This window comes from Camellia sinensis, chromosome 3, assembly GCF_055761805.1.
Source record: "Camellia sinensis isolate YWXY chromosome 3, ASM5576180v1, whole genome shotgun sequence".
NCBI lineage: Eukaryota > Viridiplantae > Streptophyta > Magnoliopsida > Ericales > Theaceae > Camellia > Camellia sinensis.
In genome coordinates, this window is record NC_138963.1 from 204,760,781 (window position 1) to 204,785,036 (window position 24,256).

The 24,256-nt window shown below is 41.6% G+C and overlaps 1 pseudogene; it reads left to right on the forward strand.

Annotated features, from left to right (window-relative positions):
• Window positions 1-23,095, forward strand: part of LOC145823047 (uncharacterized) — a 247,351-nt pseudogene extending 224,256 nt beyond the window's left edge.
• The last annotated feature ends 1,161 nt before the right edge of the window (window positions 23,096-24,256 follow it).

The following is a 24,256-nucleotide window of genomic DNA, read 5'->3' on the forward strand; positions in this document are numbered from 1 at the left end:
CCTAGGTTTATTCTGAATCACAAACCAATCTGGGACCCCAGGTACCTACGAACCTACTGACCCTGTCGTTGAACTATTTCCTTCTTCCTTTGAAGCCTTCTTCGAAGCTATCTGCGAAGGCCACTGCTTGGTCCTGACTTCATGCTTTGGGCCTAACTCAGGCCTTCGATGAAGGTGTCCACTTTCTGTCTTGCGTGAGGCTGGTCTAGGGGGCCAATCTCTGGCTTTGATCTCATAAACTGAACCTCTCTCCAATCTCCTCTCAGAATGACTGCTCTCCATTCTGTAATAATTAAGCAGCCTGGATTCATGTAAAGGCCTCTTACCTTTGGAATGCATCCTATCAACTGTTGGTTCAACCCTCAATGGCTGCTGCCTGACACCAGATGGATATGGCCTGTAAGCATTGGTTGGTTTAGGACGTCTCTGCACATCCTTGTAGTATTGCTTCCCATCAATTGGAAGTCCTTTCAACCACTTGTAGCTTAGTCTGTATCTAGGACACATCCTCTGCATTACAGCTGCTTCTAAGGAATCGTCATCCAGTGTTTCTTCCTTAAAGTCTTTCCTCTGGTGTGAGAAACCTTGTCCAATAGCTGGTAGATTTCCAGTGTCTTTCTTAATAGTTGTTTGGTTGGCCACATGCATCTGCACATTGACTTTTTCCAATTCTTTCAAAGACAGGTTCTGAAAATTCGGCATAATGACATTGACTGCCACCTCTCAAATTTCTAGAAATGGATTACTGTCGATCCCCATGGCCTTTTCAGCTTTGGCTGGGAATTTCAAACTTCCTTTTCGAATTTGTTCTTGGATCTTGTCTCGAAAAACAATACAGTTTTTAGTCGAGTGAGACCAAGAATTATGCCATTTATAATATGCTTTCCTGTTAAGTTCATCAAGAGATGGAATTTTAACCCCTTTTGGTAGCTTAAGGAAGTTGGCCGCAAGCAAATGATCAAAAATGTCATCTACCTTAGTTAAATCAAAAGAGTATTTCCTGTGAAGGTCTTTCTTTTTAAACTGCTGGTCAATTGTTGTATCCTTATGAATTAATGATTCACAGATCACAGGTTCTTTCTCCACAATCTCTGCTGCATCAATCTCATAGTTAGGATCTTTGTAGTATGCCTTGTATGATACATTATTTCGATCTTGTTCCTCTTCTAGTAATGCTTCATACCTAGATACTTTGTAAGTCAGTTCCACTAAGTCCCTGAACTCTGTTGAGTCATACTTCTTTCGAAGCCTAAACTCTAAGCCATCTTGAGCCAATCTTACGAATTCTAGCTTTGGCAAGATGACTTTACATTTATTTTGAGCCCTTTTAAATCTGGCAATAAACTGAGTAGCCTTCTCTTCAGGCCTTTGAGTCAACTTTGCCAGGTCTGCCATGGAAACCTCTGGCTCCAATTGGAAGAATTGGGCATGAAATGCCTCTTCCATTTGTTGCTAAGTTTGGATTGAGCCATGTGTAAGGTTAATGTACCATACAAAGGCTCCCCCTGTTAGAGAGTTTGAGAACAATCTCAGCTTCATATAGTCATTATTAGTGAATTCACCGCATTGAGCAGCAAACCTAGCAATATGCTCTACTGTTGATTGGTTTCCATTCCCATAAAAAGGGCGAAATCTGGTATCCTGAAACCTCTTGGGTATTCATGTACCCTATCTACCCATTCTAGGTATGGTTTTCTATATACAGGAGTCTGGACCCCCCGAGCCATCGGTCCACACATCTCCCTAACGATGTCAACAATTTGGTCCCAAGGGACCATATTTTGTGCCTGCTGAACCATTACTGGAGGAACAAACACAGGATTTGGTGGACAAACTTGTGCTTGTGGTCCTCTTGGTCCATAAGGTGGTATGTTTGGGACTGGTTGTCCCTATGGTGCAGGTTGCTGTTGGGGGTATGGGTAACCCCTTTGAATTTGTCCTGCGAAAGGACCTGCGAAAGGTGCTGGAACTGGTGTTGTGTTTCTTCCATTTGTAGGAAAACCTTCCAACCCCCGGGTATAAATTCGAATAAGGGATTAGTGAACCCCCTTGTGCCAGGTATGGCTTCGAACATGGGATTTGAAACCATTCTTATGTCATTTTCTTGTATTGGGCTAGATCCACCAAATTGCATGGCTTCACTGTTAAGTACTGAGGCATTTTGACCTGCTATAGGCCTCAGAATAGGCTCGTACCAAGATTGAGGTGATGGTCTTTCACAGTTCTGATTACTAGTCTGACCATTAGAATGTCCATTAACTTGCATAGGCTGTTTATCTCTAGCCAATCTTTGCTACGGGACATTCGAAATTTCCTCCATGTGTCTAACGCTTGTTAGTTGGTGGTTATTCATTCGATCCAAAAAGGATGTTGCCACCTTTCCATTGTGTTCATTAATTGCTGTCCCATTGCATCTATTAAGCTACCCCATGGATTCATTGGCTGAGTAGATGGGACAATGGATGGTCCAATTCCTTGGTCTCGTCCAATAGTACGAACATATGGTATTTGTTCTGAAGTACTGGTCTGTTCGACCATAGGTTCTGATAAAATGGGAGTTTCCACAGGATGTGTTATCACATTATCCTCTGGATTAGGTATCTCTACCTCTCCTTCCACGCCTTCTTCCAAGCGTTCATTTTATCCTTGTCTCCTACGTCCAGCCATTTCAATTGGTCCCACTGGGCGTGCCAAAAATATATGTTGGCTTTTTGGCTTTCGAAGGTTATTATTGTAATTGCGAGCGTGCCAGCAAGGATCAATTAGCCCTTATAGAAATTTAATTGCCAACCAATTATCAAATGATTGTGTTTTAGTTCTCTCAGCCTCAATGAAGAGGACTTTTACTGGTGGCTTGATTTAGGAGAATTAAGCAAAATATCAATCAAATAAAGAACAACTGAAGCATTTCATTAGAATGAAAAACTTACAATGATTCAAACTCAGCCTCGTAGAGGTTTATAGCGACAATCTACTTGAAACTACTCCTATGAATGAAGTGCAGTACAAAATTTAAAGTACTGGAATGTAAAGAACAGGAAATGTAAAACTAAGTAAAGTAGAATAAGACTGGTTTTTGGATCTGAGTCTGGAGGGCTTCTCTGGGGCCTTCTCTGCTATTTATATTGCTTAAGGATGACAATCAAACTATATTTCCAATCGTCGAACTACTCCTTCATGATCGCTGATCATGTTGCCTCAAGATTAGCTCCATTACGCCATCACTTGCAGTTAGGCTTCCCTCTTAAATTTTGATTCAAATGTGAGTAATCGATGATGCCACATCACTTTGTATCTCTCTACTGATCCACTACCGCTCAGATCTCGTAACAACCAATACTAATTGCCACGTGTACGATTAGGATCGAAGATTTGAATAGTCTTCCCGTACTACCCTTACTTTGCCACGCGTCGAATTGTAATTGGCTTGTACAAAATATGTAGCCAACAAACGCTTAGGTCCTACCTTAATTAATGCTCAAAGTTAGCAAAAAATAAGATTTTATAAAGCCATATTATAAAGCCATTTCCAACAAAAATGCCCTTGCTCTGTGAGCTAAATTCCTTATTTATAAGGATGACAATAGGGTATGGCCGAGTAGGAATAATATTAGCAATTCTGCTACGTAGCTCGAATGGCCTGACCTCTCTCTCTCTCTTTCTCATTCTCTTTCTTTCACTATTTCTCCTCCTCTACCTTGGTCTTCTTCTTCTTCCTTTTGAACTGCGATGGTGGGCTCTCTCTCTCATGTATATACACACACACATATATATGTGTATACACAGATCTAACCTTCCTCATCTCCTTGTATTTTTCAATCCTCTAAACACGCTAAGTAAGCTTTCTCTTCTCTTCTCTGCATTATCTGCTTAAACTCCTCAGTTTCCCTAAACAATTTGAATTTCCATCAGCAACAAATTCAGCAAAAAAAAAAAAAAAAAAAAAAAAGAGCAATGGAAAATTTGGGTCAATCAGAGATCTATTGGGAACATTTTGGGTGGTTTGGGTCTCCTGTAAGGATTTATTTGGTTCAAATTGTGGGGACTTCATAAATGAGGAAAAAAGAAGAAATTGTTGGCTTTAAGGCACAAAGAAATTCATGGTGTTTTTAGAAGATATGGTCCCTGATGGATTAAAACAATGGAAAAGGATTCATTTAAGATGAACCCAGTTTTTTCGCACAATACCTGTGTTTCTTTCGAATCTTTTCAAGTTTCTTCAACAATGGCTTCGTCAGTGGCCGAGGCCTTCGTCTTGTCGGCGGCGCTCTCTTCTCCTTCTCTTCTTCTCTGTTCTTCCTTCTCTCCTTCTTATCTCCTCTTCTATCTGTTTCAGAGAGAAAACAGAGGGGGAAGGGAAAAAAAAAAAAAAAGAGCTGCGTATTTGAGCCATTCGGGGCAACATGTTTCGAGCTATGAAACATTATTCTAATATTAGAGACTGAGCAAACAAGGAAATAAAAAGAGAGGAGGTGTGCCAGGTTTTTCTTGGGCACTTGTCCATGTACTTAGACCAATAGGTACTGGTATATGTAAGGGTGTTCATGCGTCGGTTAAGTTTGAGATAGTACTGAATGTAGAACTAACTCAATCATGGTTGATTATAAGTTTTTGGATCTAGGATCGAATTAATCATAATTGACTCAATTAATAAATTTTTTTCGTGTCAAATACAAATACATCTCATGAAGTTTTCTTAAAATACGATTTGCTTCCTATGGTTTTGGAAATCACATCTTGTCCCTTGAAATTTCTAATTTCATAACAATTAGTCCATTTTATTAATAAACCATCAAATTAATTAACAATTTTTAATAAAGCCAAAAATTTATTTCAATTAATGATTTAAGTAATTTTATTATTGTATAGAAAAACAGTTACGAATTTTATTTTTTTGGTTAATTCTGTTAAATAAATTTTTTTTGACAAGGGAGCATTTATAATTTTTTAAATTATAAAGAACAATTTGTATTTTAAGCAAACCTTAAGAAGTGTGTTTATAATTTACACTAATTTTTTTTAGAATAATTCAGTTTTGAACGTTCAACATTAAAGTTTTGTCATATGAGTTACAACCGAATGTATACAAGATGAGTATTTGGCAGACTTGAAGAGTTAATGAAAGATGAGTTTGACAATTTAGCATTAACTTTTCTTTTATATATGAAATGAAAAGGTGCAATCAAGTTCACCTTTGGTTTTTCTAACAGATCTAATTACATGAAAACATGTGAACCACAAATATATAGAGTTTGGATTTTTAATTCAATCCTATCAGGTTAATGATTTAGGATCCTAATAAAGGTATTGAAAAAACCAAATCAATTGAGCCCATTGGGGTTGGGTTGGTTTGACTTCAGATTTTTTGAATATTTTGTGCACACATTTTGATATTTTATCTTCTTTAACACCTAATAATTTCCTTTGATAAGGGTGCCTAGCTAGCTGCATCATGTCCCAATAATTCAGAGTCTTGTTTTTTGGGTCTGACCAACAATTCATGGCAAATCACTCATTTATATTAATTCTTAGACAACTATTAAGAATATGAAGACTCTAATAGTCCCCATTTGAAATGATTTGTATATCAAACAAGATCTGAAAACAATTTTGGAAAAGCTAGCATTAAGTTAAGGTGTTTAGGGGAGGGAAGATGTGATTAAAGACCAAGAAAGCTAATTATTGTTGCAATGGTGCGATGAATCTCACTTTTCACTACAACAAAAAGCACAAATGGCGACTAAAAAAAAAATTTTCGTCGCTGAAAGTAGCACTTTCGGCGACTAAAATGGAATTAGTAGCCAAAAGTGAAGACTTTTGGCGACTAAAACAGTTTAGTAGCCAAATGTATAGTTATTGGCGACTAAAAATCAGTTTAGTCGCCGATTATATGGGTTTTAGCGACTAAAAAAATTTTAGTAGCCAAAAGTCAAGGTTTTTGGCGACTAAAAAATAGTTTGGTCGCCGATTATACGTGTTTTACCGACAAAAAAAAATTTCGTAGCCAAAAGTGAACCTTTTTGGCTACTAAAAAATATTTAGTAGCTAAAAGTCAACAATTGGCGACTAAAATTCAGTTTAGTCGCCCAAAGTGGAGGGTTTTGACGACTAAAAGTCAGTTTAGTCGCCAAAAGTGGAGGTTTTAGGCGGGAATTAATTCTTTTAGCGACAAAAAAGTAATTAGTAGCCAAAAAGTATAGAATTCGCGACTAAAAAACAACTTTAGTTGCCAAAAGTGGTCTCCTATTTTTTTTAGTAAATAATTTATTTTTTACATAAATTATATTAAATAAAAATAATTATTTATATATATATATATAGTTTTGTATTAATACCGATCAATACACTATATAAATAATATATGTTGCATTTATATTCATGTGATGTTGTAGTGGCATAGTGGGAAGAGTGTGTTGCTAAAGGTTTAGAATGTGAGAGGTTGGTGGTTTGAAACTTGGGAACAGCAGAGGGTAATTTTTTTTTCCTGAAATATGCTTTTGGCGACTAAAATGTGTGTGGTCGCCAAAAGCTTGACTATTGGTGACGAAAAAAATAGTCGGCAAATGTATAAATAACAAAAAAAATAATTCACTATTGGCGACTAAAAGATTAGTGGCTAAATGTATAATTTTCAAAAATGTAATTGACTATTGGCGACAAAAGCTTTGGTCGCTAAAGACCTGTTTTTGTCGACTAAAACTTTTTTAGTCGCCAATACCTCCAGCGACCATGTATTCGCGACAAAACCAGCGACTAAAATATTTAGTCGGGGAAAGTGAAAAGTCGACTTTTGGAGACTAAAAATGGACTTTTGGCGAAAGGTGCTTTTTCTTGTAGTGTTTCATAGAGTCTGGATTGTTGTCCGGGCTCGTAGGGTGTACTACGAGTCCTAATTCAATTATCTAAACCGCTCATTTTATAAAGCTCTTCGTGTATATTATCCATACAATAAAAAAAAAATCAATCTGATAATTATAACATGTTCAACTTATTGCATTTGTCACCAAAAAAATGAATGGCCAGTTTTAAAAATACACTTGTCAAATTGAATGTACTATAATTATCAAATTGGCCTAATTTTTTTTATTAATAATATACACGAAAGGTTTTACAAAATAAATGATAAATTTATTTTAAAAACTTCAATCTCCTATTACTCATTTGATCCTTGTAATTTCGGCTTAGTTTTGCTATTTCAGTTGAGACTAAAAATACACAAAAGACCGAATAGACTAAAAAATTCAATAAGATAAAATGTCACATCCAAATTATAATCATTTCATTTTTTTTTTCTCACAAAAATTTTTAAAAAAATTTACTAATCAAACTTTTTAATTCAAAATTAAAAAAGTCTCAACTCTAAAAAGTCAATTAAAAAAGTTTTTGTGAACAACAACTTAATTAATTGAACATGAAACCTACAAAAGAAGCTAGGTGCCAATGGAACAAATTAACAGACTAAGCTTAAAAGTTCATAGAGGCCAGCCCATGTATGTCATTCTTCATTTTTTTTTTTTTTTTTTTTTGGGGGGGGGGGAGGGGGGTTGGGGCGGTCAATAATATAAAAATAAAAACAAAAAATTTGAGAACATTTTATGCACATTGTATATAGTAGAGGTATATAAAAATTGAATTGCCAAGCTGGCTAAATACTATTTGTTTTGATTTTGGCTTGTGATAAAAAGCTGATTTTTTCGTTTTTAAAGCAGTTTACAAAATGTTGTATGTTGAACAAATTAACAAATTCTGTAAATGTTTTTTTTTTCCTTAGTTTGTATAATATTTACTTTTCATAAAAATAACATTATCATGTATTTTTATATTTTCTATTTGAAATGAAAGAAAGACGCATCTCAAAACGTTATATCATTTTATATAAAATTTTAAATGAAAATTTGAAATTCTATGTCATAATTCCCCCCCCCCCCCCAAAGGTCTATACGGAAAATTTTGATTTGAGTAATAACACGATGATCAAATTTTTGTTTCAAATTTCTTTGTGATCATTGTATTAATACAATGAACCTTACTTTCCAGATATCATAACAATACAAAGATGATATCTAAAGTGCCATGTTAAATGGTAAATAAATTTGATATAAAAATCTAATCATCTTAGCATTTACTCATCCTTGTAATTTCACAAGTTGACCAGGAAACCTTTCCAAAGAAGCCAACTGCCAATGGAACAAATTAACCGAGACTCCACGGAGAAGCCTAAGTTTTATTCAACTTAATAAAAGCTGACACAAGGTATATAAATCCTCATAATATATATATTATCATAATCCTGTGCTTACCTCGTAGTTGTAAAATATGCACCTATTTAAGTTCCATACCTAGTTTGTGTCTGAGCATAAGTTTTTTCTTCTAACGAAAACAATGGGGTTGACAAGAAATGTGTCTCCCCTTCTGTTGATGATATTGTCTGCAATGTTTCTTTTACCTGTCCATGTTAGTTCAACCTTGGCGGAGAGGTCCACATTCATTGTCCACATGGACAAGTCTTTCATGCCCAAGGCTTTCACTACCCATCATCATTAGTACTCCTCCATCATTGATTCCATAAAATCTGTGGAGTCTACATCATCAAACGGCCATCATTCCACACCAAGCCTTGTCTGCACTTATGATCATGCATTTTGTACGGGAAAGAAATAAACCTTCTCGTATAATCCTGTTGATCAAGTCTACGCTCCTCCGTACGACGTCGCTTTACTCCCTGAAAACACAAGTGTGAGCTAGCCGGCGGGTGTGTGCCGGAAAACCCTCCGATGCCTAAGTCAGAAAAACAGACAAGTAGACAAAAAGCTCTGTGAATTCGAGAATCAAAGTTGTGTTACCTCTCCAAAGGTGATGTTTGTGAGCTTTTATAGGTTTCGTGTGGCACAATCCTAGTAGGACTTCTACTCCTCCATGTAGAGTCCTCCTAGGATTCATACTCCTGAAGGATAATGCTTATCCTTCAATACCCCCCTCACTGCTTAAACCAAGTGAGATGGTTTTATCATGGCCGAACTACCACTACCGAAGCAAGCATGGCCATGCCGAGCACTGAGTAGACCGAACTATCGATAGTTTGGTCCCCTCCTTCACTGCTCTACCTCAGCTCTTCCTGCTCAAACCGTGCTTACTATGTTGATTGAACTGTGCTAACAATTAGCTAGGTCTTACCGAGCTATCCGTGTTATGCCTGCGACCGGTCTACCTTTTGAGACTGAACTAACTTCAAAGTAACCTTAGACCGGTCTAAGCACTAAGTATCTTTAGTCCAGAATAATCTTCAACCCTCATTCAGACCGGACTAACTTAAAGGTTTTGGGCTCCTTTTACTCTACTGCTCTTATTTTGGCCCATTAACGGCCCATTGCCCAGCTCGACCCAATTTAATCATATAAATTACCCTCTCAATTGCCCCTTAATTCCATCGGCAAAGCAAGATAGGGATTACTTGTATATCGGCCGAGCTAACAGCCGGGCTAAAAAACTTTTAAGCCGTTCCAGCCGAGCTAAAAAACTTCTTTTTAGCCTTTGCAACCGAGCTAAAAAATTCTTTTAGCTTGTCCAGCCGAGCTAACTTAAACCGAGTTGCACCTGTCCGGTCAAAACGTCTCTTCAATCACAATAACTGAATCGTCTCCCATTCCAATGACACGTGGCAGCCTCTGATTGGCCCTTCGCAGCTATTACGCCGCCCTCGTACTCTGCAAAATTTGAACAGTCCCGCGCTTTTTCGTCCTTCCTACCTTCCAAAACACCTCTTTCGCCCTTTGAACTCCCATATCAGTCATTTTATTGTTCAAGCTCTTTCTCTCTTCTGAGCTCTTCTCGTTCTTCATTTTGCATTTTGAAGAAGCTCGTGCTCGCTGCTATTTTCTACTTCCATTTCCTTCTCTTCACCTGGTAAGTTTTTCAAACCTATTTTGCTTTTGTGGTCTTTGCATTTGCTTTCTTTCATTCTTGGCACACTGTTTCTGTTTTTGCAAAACATATTTTCTTGCTCTACCTTACGTTTTCTGGGAAAAACTTCATAAGAACCCTATGAACTTCATGAAGCTGTCTGCAGAACACTTAGTTTGATCCACAATTACAATATAACCGAACTAAAAAGTAGTTTGTAGTCAATGTCATTCTATCAGGCTTCTTAACCGAACTAGCACTCCATGTTGGTACCAGTAGTTTCAATAAGTCAAACCACTTCTTGATAGACCTTAGCCGAGGTATCCAACCGAACTAAGTCTGCACTTAGCATACTGGGAAACCTTAATTTCGACCGATCTAGGTCTTGGGGGCTAAACCAGCTTTCTCAGTTTTTAGACCGAACTCAGAAAGCTGTCCCTAGGCGCTTAACCGGTCTAACATTACCTACTAATCCACCCGAGCTACCAAGCACCTTGTTGAAACCGAGATAGAACCTGTAACATCCTATATAGCCGAAGTGGGACTTCTTTTTTCTTGCTTCTTATTTTGTAGCACGGTCCAGCAAACTGTGCTTAACACCTTTGTTTTTCACTTTGCAGACTTAGGTTGCCCAGATACTCCTTTGGGCGCTCAACCGAGCTACACAGCACCAGTCTTCGACCAGGCTAACACAACTTTTAATTTATTCATAACTTATAAAATAAATGGGGAAGTATAGGTTTTTAGTAAACACTCCGGATGGCTTGGCCGAATTCCGAAGGGATTATAACGTTCCTGACGATGTCCACCTAACCTTAGCCGAAAAAGATGTTATACCTTGGGGAAACCAGGGCTTTGTACCCTTTACCCTTTTATCAATAATAGAAACCGGACTAAGATTTCCAGTCCAACCCTTAATTTGTGAATTCCTTAGGCAAACGAGAATATGCCCAACCCAGCTTTCCACCAACTCATACCGCATTATAATGGGCATATCCGAGCTAAACCGCCGAGCTGGCATTAACCTTGACTTAGCCGAAATCTTCCACCAGTACTCCATAGGGTCAAAAGAAGACGGCTGGATTTACTATCTTTGAATACGCCGTCGCCGAGAAAAATAATAAAAAACACACCGGACAAAGACTTGAATGATGATGACTTTTTCTGGGTGTCTGGCAATTTTGAAGACCAGCAAGCCCAGATCCCTGGCCGAAGTATAAACTGGAATAAAGGTGAACCTGGTATAATTTACTTCGGTTTGTTGGCATGCTTTGTTTTATTTCGATTACCTATTCCTGAACCGAACTAACAATTTGTCTTCTTTATGCAGATTCAACCCATCTTCAATCCTTGTACAGTTACCCCAATCTGAACACTATCCGCGCCGCACTTCATTTTCCAGAAAGAAGTTGGGCCAAACTTCTTAATTTTGAGCCGACATACCGTTACAACGGTCGCAGAAAAGCCAGAGTAACATATTTTCTGCTTGAGGACGCCCCAGAACCGGACCCAACTTTACCCCAAATTATCCTGGTCCCTCTCACAACCGAACAAGAAATGGCCAAGAGAAACAGAGTCAGGGCCCTCTTGGCCAAAACCAACAGACCCGAAGTACCGCCACCAAGCCAAACGCAACAGGCCGTTGTGGCCCTTCCTTCTCAACAACCTTCTTCATCTCGGGTGGACAAGCGTGCCCGGACTAGCCAAACCGAGCAGCGCCTTGTGGATAAAGATGAGACCATTCTTCCGCCACCAAGCCTTCCACCGAGCCCTCAGCCAGAGCGATCCGACCAATCTAGCTCTTCCAAGTGGGTACCCAAGCTCTCTTTCCAGAACCGAGCTATCCAGGACACCGACTCGGTGGTCGCAGAGAAAGATCACGTACTGGCCTTCAATCTGGCCAAGAGTGTGTGTCTTCCAAAAGACATGGAGCACCACCACAACCAACTGAACACCGAACTGAAGTTCATCCGGTCTTCAATGAAATCAATGATTCTAGTAAGTAGGTTTTTTCGATCTTTCTAATTCTTCCAAGTTTTAGCTCGGTTAAAAAGAAACAATTCTTTTGCAGGCCATTCAGAAAAACAATATCACTCATAGGCGAGTGTTGGAGCTAAGGAAAACGACTAGGCAAGCCATGGCAGAAGCCGAAGCCAAGACTGTCGAACTAAATCAATCCCAACAGAGGACGGCCGAGCTGGAGGCTGAGATAACTCGTCTAACCGGACTAGTTACCTCGGCTAATACCGACAAACAAAGAGCGCTAACCGAGATGAAAGACAAGTATTTATGGGAACTGGCGAAACTTGAGGGTGTTAAGGACGCCAAAATAAATGTTTTGAAGAAGAAAGCTGAAGATGCCGTGCTGAAGGGTTTCAAGGAAGGCGAAGCTGCATACATCCAACAGTGTGAAGCTGCGAAGGACTTGTTCTTCAAGTGGGGCTGGAGGGGTGCCGGGGAGCAGCTCGGTTGCGGTCCCGACACCGAGGTCTACAATGCTCCTCAATATTTTATTCCGGCCTCACTGGTGGAGTATGCAGCCGATCTTCAGAAGCAATTTCTTGAAGTGTTTGACGGAGACGATGAAGAGAATGAGCCAATTGACACTCCGGTTGACAATGTTCCAGCTAACCAATCAATTCGGGTGGAGCCTGCGGTAGAAGATCTAACCACTGAGCAACCTGTTGAAACCGAGCTCCAGGCCGAGACCGAGCTCCCAACTCAGACTGTAATTCCGTTTGAAACCGGACTTCGGGTTGATGCCGAGCTGGATGTCGAAATAGATGACCTTTTTAGCTGATTTTGTATTTCTTCTTTTTGCTTCGACTTGTAACCGGGCTGGGAGCCCCTCCCTTGTAATTGCTTTGAACTTGATTAATGAGAATCATCTTTTTTTGCACTAACTGTTATTCCGGTTTAAATACTTTATTCTGGTCCTAGCTTATCAATCTGACTAGGCTGACTTGCCCACCACTCTTTAGCTGATACAAATACTGCGGCTAAAGAGTACAAAGAGTTGGTTTAATCCTGCCAACCACTTCTTCAGCCCAAACCCTTATTTCGGCTGAAGAGTAATAAGAGTTGGTTTAATCCAGCCAACCACTCTTCAGCCATATCCTTACTTCGGCTGAAGAGTAATAAAAGTTGGTTTAATCCAACCAACCACTTCTTCAGCCCATACCCTTACTTTGGTTGAAGAGTAACAAAGGTTGGTTTAATCCAGCCAACCACTCTTCAGCCATACCCTTACTTCGGCTGAAGAGTAACAAAAGTTGGTTCAATCCAGCCAACCACGTCTTCATCCATACCCTTACTTTGGCTGAAGAGTAAGAAAAGTTAGTTTAATCCAGCCAACCTCTAAGTTAGTTTTTTCAGCCAACTTAGAATAGAATGTTTGGTTATTCCGACCAAACGTCCTGCAGCCTGGATCCTTATCCTGGGCTTAGGAAGGGTGTTGGTTTTTTCCAGCCAACCTTTAGATTGGTTTTTCCAGCCAACCTAAAGTAAAGTGTTTGGTTATTTTGACCAAATGTCCTGCAGCTTGGATCCTTATCCTGGGCTTAGGAAGGGTGTTGGTTCTTCCAGCCAACCTTTAGATTGGTTTTTCCAGCCAACCTAAAGTAAAGTGTTTGGTTATTCCGACCAAACGTCCTGCAGCCTGGATCCTTATCCTGGGCTTAGGAGGGGTGTTGGTTTAATCCAGCCAACCTCTAAGTTAGTTTTTCCAGCCAACTTAGAATAAAGTGTTTGCAATGTTCCTAACTTCACTAAAACTAACTTTTACAGAAAACAACTATGCTGAAAAGAATCGACTTGTTTTATTGAGGAAAGAAAAAATTACACATGTTTGAAAGAGGAAAGTTAAAAATAAAATAACTTGAGATTGGCGGTGTTCCATGGCCTAGGGATTGCTTTGTCGTCCTTATCTTCTAGGTGGTATGCCCCTTTGCCTGCTAACCCAACCACTTTGTAAGGACCTTCCCAATTAGGCCCTAGCTTGCCATCTCCTAGTACCAGGGTGTTTCCCATCACTTTGCGCAGCACCCAATCTCCGATCTTGAATTGCCTTGGATGTACAGTTTTGTTGTATTTCCTGGATAACTCTTGTTGATATGAGGCAATGTGGACTAGTGCTTTTTCTCTTCTTTCTTCGGCGAGGTCGAGCTCCAATGCTATGGCTTCTCCATTCAAGTCTGGATCAAAATTTTCGCTTCGAATTGTGGGGAGGCCAACTTCCAGTGGGATTACTGCTTCCATGCCGTAGGCTAAGGAGAATGGTGTTTCTCCTATTGATCGTCGAGGTGTGGTGCGGTAAGCCCATAAAACATGAGGAAGTTCCTCCGCCCACTTGCCTTTTGCCTTTTCTAACCTTTTCTTCAGTCCATCCAAGACAACCTTGTTTGATGCTTCTGCTTGGCCATTTGCTTGAGGATATGCTGGTGTAGAATTGTAGAACTCTATCTTGTATTCTTCACAAAAGCTTCTAAAGATTTTGCCATCAAACTGGGTGCCGTTGTCTGATATGAGGGCTTTAGGTATGCTGAATCGAGTAATGATATTTTGCCAGACGAACTTCTTCACATCTTTTTCCTTGATTGATGCCAATGCTTCTGCTTCCACCCACTTTGTGAAGTAGTCTGTTGCTGCGAGAAAGTACTTCCTGTTTCCGGGCGCTGTTGGAAGTGGTCCTACTATGTCCAAGCCCCACATTGCAAAGGGCCATGGGCTGGTCAATGGTAGGAGTTCTCTGGCCGGCTGATGTATTTGATGTGTGAACTTCTGACATTTCTCGCACTTCTTCACATATTTCTCAGAGTCTGCTTCCATGTATGGCCACCAGTATCCTTGTGAAATGGCTCTGTAAGCTAATGATCTTCCTCCTTGGTGGCTTCCGCACACCCTCTCATGTATTTCGAACAAGAATGCTTCTACTTTACTGGGGTGGACACACTTTAGATAAGGTCCTGAGAAGGATTTTTTGTACAATGCCATAGATGGGGAGAGCCAAAATCGCTGCGACTTTGCTCTAATTTTGTTGGCTTCTTTCTTTTCTTCTGGTAAGACGCCATCTTTTAAGAACAGTATGATGGGATCCATCCATGAGGGGCCTAGCTCGGCGTAACATACCTCTTCTGCTTCAGGGTCTTCAATGCTTGGTCTTGGTAAGTAGTCGATGAGTAATGGATGAGGGATGGAAGTATCTGCCATTGAAGCGAAGCCTGCTAGTTCGTCTGCTCTGCTGTTTTCCTCTCTGCCAATTTGTTCTATCCTTACTACTTCAAATTTCTTGATCTCTGTTCTGACCAATTCTTGGTACTTGGCCATCCTGTCATCCTTTGCTTCATAGTCGCCAGAAATTTGGTTTACCACCAACTGTGAGTCACTGTAGACCATTAATTCGGTGGCCTTCATGTAGAACGCTGATTTGAGTCCTGCAAGAAGTGCTTCATACTCTGCTTCGTTGTTTGATGCTGGGAAGCCAAGGTTGATTGCTTGCTCCACAACCAGGCCGTCTGGTGAGATGAGGACTATGCCAAGTCCTGCACCATGCCGGTTGGATGCTCCATCCACAAAGAGCTTCCGCATCTCACCAACGAACAACTTCCAGCAAGTGGAGGGGTCAGATGATGTCGTGGGGTCAAGAATGTTGCTAGTGTTTTCTTCAAGGTCCATGCTTGCGGTCTGCCCTTCGCTATCTGATTGTACCAAGTCTTTATTTGTTGGTGAGTCTTCACTTGGTGGTTGTGCTATTTCGGCGTCAACTTCTATTCCTGGTTTGGTTGTATTAGTCAGGTCGACTGGGTAGATATGATGACTTCCTGGGGTGAATTCTGCGACAAAGTCTGCCAAAGCTTGGGCTTTTATTGCGGTTCTGGATTGGAACTTGATGTCAAATTGTCCCAACTCTACCGCCCACTTCAAGATTCGTCCAGAAAAGTTTGCCCTCTCAAACAGAGCTTTTAATGGGAAAGCTGTGAGGACAACTATGGTGTGGACGTGAAAGCAGTGCGACAACTCCCTTGAGGCCATCATCAAGGCCAATACCAGTTTTTCCAGTGGCAAATACCTTGTTTCGGCTCCCAGTAATGTCTTGCTGACATAATAGATGGGCAGATGTTGAATTTCTTCCGCACAGACCAACACTGCGCTAATTGCGTGCTGAGAGACTGCCAGGTACAGGAAGAGTTCTTCTCCAGGTATTGGGGTGACCAGCAATGGTGGAGAAGACATGTATTCTTTCAAGCTTTCCAGAGCTTGGTCACATTCTTCGTCCCATTCGAACTTGGCTTTTAGTGCATAGAAGAATGGTCGTAGTCTGTCCGATGACCGGCTTATGAACCGATTGAGCGCAGCTGCCATGCCGGTGAGATGCTGCACTTCTTTTACTGAGTTTGGTCTCTCCAAATCCTGGATTGCTTTGATTTGGGAGGGCTCTGCTTCTATACCCCGGTTGGTCACAAGGAAGCCCAGGAATTTGCCAGATCCTATTCCGAATGCACACTTGGATGCATTGAGGTGCAACTTGTGCTTCTTCAGGATCTCAAACATCTCGCCTAGGTCCTTGAGATGGTCCTTCTCATCCTTGCTCTTGACCACCATGTCGTCGATGTAAGCCTCCATTGTTCTGCCTAACAATGGTTCAAACATCTTGGTGACCATCCGTTGGAATGTTGCCCCTGTGTTCTTTAGGCCAAAGGGCATGACCTTGTAACAGTATAGTCCTCTTGGAGTTGTAAAGGATGTGACCTCCTGGTCTGGTGCATGCATGGTGATTTGATGGTAGCCTCTGTATGCATCCAGAAAGCTAAGTCAGTTGTGCCCCGCCGTTAGGTTGACCAGTTGATCTATCCGTGGTAGAGGAAAGCTGTCTTTCGGACATGCCTTGTTGACTGTTTTGTAGTCGACACAAACACGCCTCTTGCCATTCTTCTTTGGCACTACGACTGTGTTGGAGATCCATCTTGGGTAGTACACTTCTCTAATTGCTCCTGCCTCCAGTAGGTTTCCTACTTCTTCCGCCACTATTTCGGCATGGTGGAGTGCCGATCTACGGGTGCGTTGAATGATTGGTCTGGCGGATGGGTGGACATTGAGTTGGTGACAGATGAAGTTGGGATCAGTGCCTGGCATGTCGTATGGTGTCCAGGCAAACACTTCGATATTAAAGGTTAGAAATTCCAAGACCTCTAATCTCTCAGTGCTGGACAACGATGAACCGAGCAAAAAGAACTTATCCGGGTTCTTTTCACCTATTCTTACCTCTACCAAGTCTTCCACCGCTTTCTGATTAGCTGCTTTGCCTACATCTGCGAACAGTTCATTGCTCTTAAGTTCTTCCACCGAATGAACATATCCTTTGGCAGCGCGGCTGCCATTCACCGTGATAAAGCATTGCTTGGACATAATCTGATCTCCATAGACCTCTTCAATTACACCAGTATCGTTGGGGAACCGCATTACTTGGTGGTAGGATGACGCCACCGATCGCATGGCATGCAGCCATGTTCTGCCCAAGATGATGTTATAAGTGGAGGGGACCTTTAATACCCAGAACTCCACTTGTTTCGTCACGCTTCTTGCCTTGACTGGGAGGATTATTTTGCCAACGGGCCATTCTGGCATGGAGTTGAATCCAATCAGGGGAGATACGGCAGGTGCCAAGTCTTTATCTTGTAACTTCAACTGTTTAAAGGTGTCGTAGTACATTATTTCGCATGAACTGCCTTGGTCTATCAAAATCTGCTTGACGTCAAAATCCTTGACTCGGAGAGTGACAGCCAAGGCATCATTGTGAGGGCAATATATCCTTGCCAAGTCCTTGTCCAAAAAAGACATGATGTTCGTGGCCTCTGTCTTCCCCTTCTTGATGGTAGGTTGGGCACTTTGTACCTCTCTTAAATGCTCAGCCTTTTTGATTGATCCTCTGAGCTCGCATACATGCTTAGGTTCGAAAACTCCATGTATCACATTGATAACGCCTGGAGGTGGGGCGTCGATTGGCATTCCGTTGGGGTTGTTATGGTCCGGGGGGGCTGGTTGGGCCCCTCCTTCAATGTATTTATCTAGGTGACCTGCTGTCACCAACTCCTCCAAGTGCTGTCTCAATGGCGTGCAATTTTCAGTGCGGTGCCCCTTTTCTTTGTGGAAGGTGTACCGTGATCTTTCATCATAGTCCTTCTGAGCTTCCCCAAGCTTAGCTGGCCATCTGACGAAAGGCTTATCCCGTATTTCACTTAGAATTCGGTAGATCGGTTTCTTGAAGACCGTGGTTATGGCAGTGCGGACTCTCAACCATCTTTTATCCTGGTCCTCTCCGTTGTCTCGCCTGCCTCGTCTGTTTCTGCTTGGACGATCTACTGCGTTGACCTTTGTCGAGGCCTTTTTCTCTGGCACTGCGGTGGTGCCAGATTTTGTTTTGGCACGGGCACTATCCTCTTCCACCCTGATGTTTTGATACACTTTTTCCATCAAGGCTTCCATGGTGAGGGGTGGTGTCATGGTGATTGAGTCCCTTAGTCTATTCCCGATTGGAAGGCCTCTTTTGTACTGTGCAATGGCGAGATTGGTGGGGCAGTCCCCAATCTGGTTGAATGTCTCCCAGTAGCGACTATTGTAGGACCTTAGCGTCTCTTTTTCACCCATGTTGATAGAGAGTAACTGGTCAATCTCCACCGGGGTTTTGGTGTTTATTCTGAACCTTGTGACAAACGCCTCCGCCAATTGCGCCCAGGAGGCTATGCTGCCTTCTGGAAGTTTTTCAAACCAAGTCAAGCCTAGATCGCCAAGGCTTGACGGGAAGAGGATGCACATTAGAGTCTCGTTTCGCCGATATACCGCCATAACCTGGTGGAAGTGGCTTAGGTGAATGTAGGGGTCCGTTTTCCCCTCGTACGTAGTGAATTTGGGCTGGAGGAAGCCTGTAGGTAGGGGCGCGTTTTCAATTGCCAGAACGAACGGCGAGGTCCTGCAGCCTTGCTAATGCTTTGTCCGTTGGTTCGTAGGCAGGGCGTGGTAATGTCATTCCAACCTCAACGCTTCCATGTGATCGAGGAGCCAATCGTTGAAGGGCAGAAACTCTGCGAGGGTCGCACGCTCTGGTGTCCTCCTTCCATCGTGCCTTTTCTTCCAGCATGATCCGCAAATCGGATGATCTGGGCAACTCCGTCTGTTTGGATAATGTTTGGTGCGAGTGTGAGGGTCGGTAGGTACTTCCCTCTGTGTAAGACCTCAATGATCTCGTTCTCTCAGACCTGGAGTAACGAGTTCTGGAGGTTCTAGACTGAGTATCGCCTGTCCTGAGGCTTCTACTCTTTGCTTGTGATGGTGTGGAATGCCTTCCATGGTCTTCTGAGTGGCGAGGGGGCGTCTTGTTTTTGCGCCCCTCTCCTGTCGCCACTCTTTTTCCCTTCATCTGGCGCTTCAAGGCCTCTATCTTCGCTGCCATTTTCTTTATTAACTCGTCTTGCTCTTTCACGCGGTCCTTCAGAACTTGAGGATCAATCCTCCGCCTTTGCCTGTCAGGACTTTGTGAATGAGAGTAACGGGGGCTGTTAGTCCGCCTCCCCCTAGTATCCCTCCTGGAGCTATGTCGTTGGGGCTCCAAGTCCGCCATGGGAGGGATAGAAGGCAGTCTTTCGCGCCTTGCACCCCCATCTGGTGTTTTCCCGTCGATGGCGGACTGTGGTAAATCTTCATTATGCGCCATTGTTCCTAAAGAGGTAAAGCTTGATCAAGAGGTTTTGTCCTGTCTGTTTTTCCCACAGACGGCGCCAATTGTACGGGAAAAAAATAAACCTTCTCGTATAATCCTGTTGATCAAGTCTGCGCTCCTCCGTACGACATCGCTTTACTCCCTGAAAACACAAGCGTGAGCTAGCCGCGGGTGTGTGCCGGAAACCCCTCCGATGCCTAAGTCAGAAAAATAGACAAGTAGACAAAAAGCTCTGTGAATTCGAGAATCAAAGTTGTGTTACCTCTCCAAAGGTGATGTTTGTGAGCTTTTATAGGTTTCGTGTGGAACAATCCTAGTAGGACTTCTACTCCTCCATGAAGAGTCCTCCTAGGATTCATACTATTGAAGGATAATGCTTATCCTTCAATACCTCCCTCACTGCTTAAACCAAGTGAGATGGTTTTATCATGGCCGAACTACCACTACCGAAGCAAGCATGGCCATGCCGAGCACTGAGTAGACCGAACTATCGATAGTTTGGTCCCCTCCTTCACTGCTCTGCCTCAGCTCTTCCTGCTCAAACTGTGCTTACTATGTTGATTGAACCGTGCTAACAATCAGCTAGGTCCTACCGAGCTATCCGTGTTATGCCTGCGACCGGTCTACCTTTTGAGACCGAACTAACTTCAAAGTAACCTTAGACCGGTCTAAGCACTAAGTATCTTTAGTCCAGAATAATCTTCAACCCTCATTCAGACCGGACTAACTTAAAGGTTTTGGGCTCCTTTTACTCTGCTGCTCTTATTTTGGCCCATTAACGGCCCATTGCCCAGCTCGGCCCATTACCCTCTCACATTTCATGGCTTCAGTGCAGTATTGTCCAAAGATGAGCTTGACTCTCTGAAGAACTCGCCAGGGTTCGTCTCATCTTATAGTGACAGGCAAGCCACGATTGATACCACTCATACCATAGATTTCCTCTCCCTCAATCCCGCCACCGGACTATGGCCGGCTTCCAATTATGGGAAAGATGTGATTGTTGGTGTCATCGACACCGGGGAGTGGCAAGAGAGTGAAAGCTTTAAAGATGATGGGATGACTGAAATTCCCAGCAGTTGGAATGGAATTTGCGAAGCAGGACAAGAGTTCAATTCTTCAATGTGTAATTTGAAGCTCATAGGAGCTAGGTCGTTCAATAAGGGCGTTGTGGCTGCAAATCCCAACATTACATTCAACATGAACTCGACGAGGGACACTAAAGGACATGGGACGCACACTTCTTCAACTGCTGCTGGAAACTATGTTGATGTTGTTTCATTCTTTGGCTACGCTGCAGGAACCGCAAGAGGGGTTGCGCCACGCGCTAGGGTTTTCATGTATAAGGTTATTTGGGACCAATTTCGCTATGCTTCAGATGTTCTTGCTGGTATGAACCAGGCAATTGTTGATGGTGTCGATGTGATATCAATTTCTATGGGTTTCGATCAGACGCCACTTTATGAGGATCCAATCGCCATAGCTTTGTTCGGAGCAATGGAAAATGGAGTGCTTGTTTCTTCTTCAGCAGGAAATTATGGTCCAAAGCTTGGATTGTTGCACAATGGCATTCCATGGGTCTTGACAGTCGCAGCTGGTTCTATTGATCATTGGTTCGCTGGGACAGTGACTCTGGGAAATGGGTTAACCATCACTGGATGGAGCATGTTCCCTGCGAGTGCCTTGGTGGAAAACCACCCTATTATCTACAACACGACAATATCCGCTTGCAATTTATCTGAATTATTGTCTGAGGCCCCTTTTTCCATCCTCATATGCGATAATACGGTGCCATTTTTCACACAAATCAAACAAGTTTCTATGTCAAATCAGCCTGCAGCTATCTTTATCTCGGATGACCCTTAAATATTCGAGTTTAATATTTTCCCTTATCCGGGGGTCGTGATTAGCCCGAAGGATGCACCGACATTGATCAATTATGCCCAAACTATTGTTCAACCTACAGCTAGCATTGAGTTTCAACAAACCTTTGTGGGTACTAAGGCTGCACCAGCTGTTGCTGCCTACACATCAAGAGGTCCTTCGCCGAGCTATCCGGGAATCCTCAAGCCAGACGTGATGGCCCCGGGAACACTAGTATTAGCATCTTGGATTCCAAATGGATATTCAGCTTCCATTGGTTCAAATATTGTCTTGTCCAGTGATTACGTCACAATCTCCGGGACATCCATGGCTTGCCCGCATGCTTCTGGCATTGCTGCACTACTAAAAGGAGCGCACCCTGAATGGAGTCCAGCTGCCATTCGCTCCGCCATGATGACCACAGCAAGCACAATCGATAACACTTTTAATCAAATCCGAGACATTGGCTTGGGTTACGAAATGTTAGGGAAAATATGTGATTCCCCACAAGTAAATCAACCAATGGGAATAAAAACTAATGCGGAAAAATTAAATCAAAAGCAACACAAGAATTTTTACGTGGTTTCCTCAATATGAAGTACGTCCACGGGATCAAAATTCGATTCCACTATCAACCAAATAGGTTCCAAACGATTACAAACGAGACACTAATGGTTTCACAAAACCACCCTTAGGTGAATTCTAAATAATCACAAATAAACAAAGAGGAAAGACCTCACCAAATAGATGAACCAAAATCTTCAGAATCAAAGTTGAAGAAGACCCAAAATAACGAACCCAAACAACTTCACCAAAGCACCCAAACAAAGATGCACCCAAATCAATTTACTGCTGCTTCACCAAAGCAATCTACCCGAAGCACTATTTCACCAAGAAAACGGCTGCCACTTTGCTTTGGGAAAAACAATACACACATCATAATATTGTGAATCTAGGGTTTATTATCAAACCTTAGTTGTTTCCAAATTGGATTGGGTCTCCACAAATATAATATATAAAAATATATTATACCTAAACCAAGCCAAATTAAAATTCTTTAACAAACCAATTGGGTCCCACACTCCAATAAGGAGGTATACCCAACACGAAATTGCTATGCCATTGGCTATGGGATCTGGTCAAGTTGATCTGAACAGGGCAAATGATCCGGGTCTTATATATGATGCTGCTTCACAGGACTATGTGAATCTCCTTTGCTCAAAGAATTTCACTAAGAACCAGATCTTGACCATAACAAGATCGAACAGTTATAGTTGCTTAAACACTTCTTCCGATCTCAATTACCCATCTTTCATTGCTTTGTACACAAACACAACAGGGATGGTGGTTCAAACATTTCAAAGGACCGTCACGAATGTTGGAGATGGCGCAACGTCTTACACAGCTAATGTGATAGCACCAACGTTTTCTGTGGTCAGTGTTTCACCAGATACATTAGTGTTTACGAAGACATATGAGAAGCAGAACTACTCTCTGACCATAAGTTATATGGGTGACAAGAACGGGTCAGTGACATTCGGTTCACTAACTTGGATTGAAGAGAATGAAGGGCACACGGTGAGGAGCCCCATTGTTGTGTCGCCGATAATCAACGTTTGGTGAACGTTGTCTGAATGTGCATGCATATGCATGCCCCGAGGAATAATTGCCATTTTAAGATGCTGCTTTTTTGGAGAATTTAGAACGTGTAATCATGCATGGGTGTCCTAGAAATTAAGATGCTGCTTTATTTAAATCTTGGAAATAAAGTTGTATGTGGTGATCAGCCTTTGAATGCGACAAAATTCTGTGTCAATGGGAGTTTCGAATTGGAACCCAAGCTTTACTTGGATGCAAGTGTCAGCAAATGGGTGGGGTCGGGCCAACTCGACTCTAAAATTTCAAACCCATGGGCTTTAACCCGTCAACTAGCTAAGCTCAGGTTGACGTATGCTATATTTCTAAAGACCAGACCCTACACTTGTTCTTAAAAATATGAATTTTTGAGTTTTGGGTCGGGCCTAATTTGGGATTATTTTTTTTTAATATTAAATTCTAAATAATCATAGAAAATAAAAATATATATATAATATAAATTTTGAAGTGCATTACAATAATTAGGATTGAATATTGAATCATAAAAAATTAACTTTATTTATTAAGTAATTATGATTATGTTATTAATTTATATGCATCTTTAATTTAGCGGTAATATGGTTACTAGCTTTGTAGTTGGTGTGCGATTCATTTAGTTCTCAATATTAATCTAATTGTTTTACTAAAATTGCTTACGTGCACACGACAACAATTTATCCTTTTGGCGACTAAAAGGAATTTAGTAGCCAAAAGTGCAATTTTTAGTGACTAAAAAATTGCATTGGTTGGCGTAGGTTTAAGATTTAGCTACTAAATTTTTTTAGTCGGAGTATATCATTTATTGGCAACCAAAAAAAATTTTAGTCACTAAATAGGCCATAATGGGCAACCAAAATAAATATTAGCCGGTGTTAATCTAGTTTTTAGGCTACTAAAGTTTGTTTTAGTCGTGGTATGCTAATTTTTGCCGACTAAAATAAATTTAGTCGGCAAATAACAACCATAATTTTATTGTTACCCTTTGGCGACCAAAAAATTGGTCGGCAAATGTAAAGATGTCTACTTTTGGCGACTAACATTTTAGTCGCCATTAGAGTTGATTTGGCTACTAAATAATTTAGTTGTTATTATTTACATTATTGCCGACAAAATTTGAAATTAGTCGCCGAAGGTGCCAAAATTTTAGTG